Source organism: Pristiophorus japonicus, chromosome 12 (genome assembly GCF_044704955.1).
Source record: "Pristiophorus japonicus isolate sPriJap1 chromosome 12, sPriJap1.hap1, whole genome shotgun sequence".
NCBI classification, from domain to species: Eukaryota; Metazoa; Chordata; class Chondrichthyes; family Pristiophoridae; genus Pristiophorus; species Pristiophorus japonicus.
The window spans coordinates 157,216,951-157,221,486 of NC_091988.1; the positions used below are offsets into that span (position 1 = coordinate 157,216,951).

General features: G+C 42.0%; 1 pseudogene; it reads left to right on the top strand.

Moving 5' to 3' along the window:
- Positions 1 to 3,163: 3,163 nt before the first annotated feature.
- Positions 3,164 to 3,400, top strand: LOC139277781 (U2 spliceosomal RNA; annotated as a pseudogene).
- Positions 3,401 to 4,536: the final 1,136 nt, after the last annotated feature.

Below are 4,536 nucleotides of genomic sequence, written 5' to 3' on the forward strand. Positions count from 1 at the left end.
GCAAAACCTAGAAAATTTACAAAACAAGCTCAACAGCTTCTGAAGAGCTGACAATGTAATCAAAAATGACGCATCAACAGTTTAAAACCTGTTCTTAATGATTCCAGTGATCAACAACACTTCTTTATGATGACTGAACAAGTTTTGGGGAATTGCAGGGTTTTTAAGGAATGTTTTGCAAATCAAATTTCATAACCAGTCCTTCTTTTCTGCTTTTTACATTGCTGAAACTAGAAGTTTATGAAAGGGGATGATAGGTTTGAAGACACAAACGGTTTATTTCCAAAGGGAGCCTATGGTTATGCTCCCATCCCAGGAAATGTGATTGGCAACTTGCTTTGAATAAATCATTCATCCACCTCTTCCAACCCTGAGGTTGTCACTCAGACAGGCACAAAGTCTGTACTGCAACATTCCCCACCACCTGCTCCAGGTAAAAGAACAACACACTACCAAAATTCCATGGATTCTGGGGCGGTCCCAGCACATTGGAAAACTGCAAATGTAACGTCTCTCTCTCTCGCTCGTGTGTGTGTGTGTGTGTGTGAACCAGGGACCGAGAATGGGACCGGACAGCCTTCGGGCGGGATTGGAGGTAAGTTGCTGCTATGTGTTTTTCAATTCTTTTACTGTGATTTCCTTACCTGCGCCGATTTTCTTAACTTTAGGGAAGGTTTTTCAGCAGAGACCACATACGCTGGCCTAAGCAGAACTGGAGTAACCCTCAGCTGGACAAACTTCCCTAATTGATGTAGGTGGCTGGTTATGCCCCTTTGCCTGAAAAAAAACTGACCTAAAAAAATCGTAACTAACTGACTTTCATTGGTGTAAATTGATTGGGAAAACTGTGGTTTTTCAACTTAGGCCAAAAAGAGCAGCCGGCTCAAAAAAACGGCACAAATCACTGGGGAAAATTGAGCCCTTAGTCTGGAAAAAACGTAAGGGTAGCGAAGGAGCAGAATTTCCGATATGTGTACAGGAGAACTTTCTCGATCAATATGTCTCCGGTCCAACAGGAAGGAGGCAGAAGGCTCTTATGTATTTTTTCTCTCTCTCTGTTTCCCATGGCACCTGGTAATTATTCCGCTATTCACACCCTATCTAGACTAATCTTTTTCTAACTTCTGCCATTACCATCTCGAGTCGGCCCATCATCTCTTTTCTCTCTCAAATCTCTCCTGCCTTCCACCCTATCACATACCTTCCCTTTTGTTCTTTCCTCCCCTCCCCCTTTCAGTGCTCCTTAAGAAACTGTTCTTTCGAATATTTGCTAGTTCTGACGAAGAGTCATCGACCTGAAACTTTAACTCTGTTTCTCTCCACAGATGCTGCCTGACGCACTGAGATTTCCAGCATTATCTGTTTTTATTTTAGGAAGGAGACAGTGTTCGATCTGGTTCTCGGAAATGAAGTAGACCAAGTGTGTTACCGTAGATCACTTAGCTAACCGTGACCACAACATATTCCAGTTTAAAGAAATTATGGAAAGAGATCAGAACATATCTAAAGTAAAAACGCTCAACTGGGGAAGAGATAATTTCAGTGATTTAAGAAGGGACAGATTGAAAAAGGACATTGCAGGTTAAAGCAGTAACGGAGCAACGGAAGCCATTCCGGGAAGAGATAATTCAGGTAACAAATAGTCATATTCCTTTGAAGGGAAGAGGGAGAACATCCAAAGCCAATGAATCCTGAATGACAAAGGAAATAAAAGTAAAAAAAAAACAGAAAAGGGAGTTTTATAACAAGTGTCAGGAGCAAAATTCAGTTAATGATTGGGAAGATTATGAAAAGTACAGGAGGGAATTGAAAAGTTAATACAAGAGGCAAAGAGAGGTTATGAGAAAATATTAACAGGCAACTTTAAATTAAATCCTAAAACACTTGTACACAAATGTATACTTTTGCTGTGGTTGGATTGAAAGTGCATTGAAAGCAGCAAAATTCTGATTGAAGCATTTTTGAAACATATACTAACTTACATATTTAATAACTTTCCCGTTTCACAAACTTGTGCTGCCTTATGTAGACAGCTTTCCTAACTGTAAAACTTGGATGCATGTACATTGCATATGTACCACGCTTTAAAATGTCAACATGTAAGGGTATATGGACAATATAGCTGACTCGCATCTGCATATATCCACTTCTACGGACATGAAAATAGGGATTGATACTGCATCAGATCCCACTTATAGCATGGGTGTCAGTCACTCACAGCAGAATACTCTTTAAAAAGCTTTGCTATTTGGAATATAGCTGGTGAAACAAATCAAACTGGAGATTAGAGTATCAAAAGAAGTTCAAAACAAAAGGGAGCTATTTATACTTAAAGAAAGAAAGACTTGGATTCATATAGCACCTTTCACAACCACCAGATGTCTCAAAGCGCTTTACAGCCAATTAAGTACTTTTGGAGTGTAGTCACTGTTGTAATGTGGGAAACGCAGCAGTCAACTTGCGCACAGCAAGCTCCCACAAACAGCAATGTGATGATGAACAGATCATATGTTTTTTTCTGTTATGTTGATTGAGGGATAAATATTGGCCAGGACATCAGGGATAATTCCCTTGCTCTTCTTCGAAATAGCAGCATGGGATCTTGAGAGAGCAAATGAGGCTTCAGTTTAACGTCTCATTCGAAAGATGGCATCTCCAACAGAGCAGCACTCTCTCGGCACTGGAATATCGGCTTTGATATTTTGTGCTCAATTTTGAACCCACAACCATCTGATTCAAAGTCGAGAGTGCTACTCACTGAGCCACACCTGACACTAAGGTTTTAAGTGCAACATTGCTGGACCAAAGTTAGAATTGCTGTGATCTGACTGCCCCTAGATTTTCACTATCGGTTCATCTGAATAGTCATTCATAGCCATCTGTGTGGTTTTGGCTTTATGCGGGTAGCAAATCTAATGGAGGTAACAAAACATCTAGCCAGCTGGTCCAGGTGTGCACTTAAAGGTAAGTGGCTGCAAATGAGAAAAAAATATTGCTTTGATTTTTATCCGCCTTCAAAATAAATTGTAAATATTTGTGAACTTTGGTCAAAACTGCGTTGGGGAGAGGGTGTGGAGGCAAAGAGAGGTGGGAATAAATGAAATGAAATAAAACCCAATCTGAAGCCACTCAACAGATTTTGTGGGCAAGTAACAGTGGAGAGATCGCTTCTCGGCCTTTGGCTAAGATCATGCGTAACTGACCTGACAGGGGAGTAACCATGACCCCAAAGTGGTTCTCCCTGGATCAGGAAGGTGGTTCTCCTATGCTTTTTGGAAATAGGAGGTGGGTGGGGTGGATTGACCCATCCACCTCCACGGAGGTGTGTGGGGGGCCTGACCCACCCACCTCCATGGCACGAACCTGGTATTGCAGTACTTCCAGGAACGGTGCAGTGGCTCTCGGCCTTTTGGCTAAGAGCATTGGCGCAGAGTGATCCTTGATGTGTGCAAGGTGACCTCTGGCGTTTGTGATTTGACAAAGAATTGGAAAGATTGGCTACGAATAAAAAAAAACAGTGGACAGAGCATCTGACCCTCTGTTGATAGATGGCCAAATGGACACACAACTCCACGAGGTGGGTGCAAAGAGTGTTGCTGTGTTAATGCAAAAAGACAAGCCTCTTTGCTCTCACCTCATGGAGCAGCCTCCTCAGATGACAGTATTGTAACCATTGCTGGAAGAAGGTGGTAAGCAGGCTCAATGATGTGTATGCTACCTGCAGGACCATGGACCAGATGCATAAGACACTTAAATGAATCTAGAAAGAAAAGACTACCTAACAATACTATGTATCTCATACATGGTCCATGCCACAAAGCGTTGCCTGTCAATGTGTTCCATATTAATTGCTCACCAATGCCTACATTCATACCGTTCTGTATTCCTAATCATTCTTTGCAACACATCCAATAAGTTGACAAAACTCTGCACAGTGCTCCAAATGTGACCTCACCAGTAAGTTAGAAAAAGTTAAAACAACCTCTTTTGATTTATCGTCAAATGGTTGGAGATGCATCCTGGGACCTGAATACTTTGTGCACAGCAGCTTAACATTGACTGAATACTTTTGTCCCTGTAAAATTTGCTCAGTTTCAATCAAGACTCTTTTTTAAACTATTTTTTACTTTTTCTGCACTGACTAATCTTATGATCATTGTGCTCTATAATCTTCCTTGTAGCAGCATGGCCCTCATTGTAAACTTCATATAATGCACCTGTGCATGAGTTCCGGACAGAAGTCATGAGCCATGTAATGAGTGGATAACCCTTGTCGTCCAGTCACAACCCTTTGAGTTGCCATGGTGGCAGATACAGCTGGTACAGAGGACTGCCGCAGAATGAACGAATCGTGACTATTGCCTGGATACCAGTCATTGACCTGCATGACTCATTGCCTGTGGTCGCACACCAGCTACACATTGAGAGAGTGCAATCACTTTCAGTTCAGGAAAAAGGCAGAGTTGACAGGAGGCGCAAGCAAGGCAATGTGTGTGCAGTCAATGGGACCCTGCACCATGAGGAAGCCTGTAATCT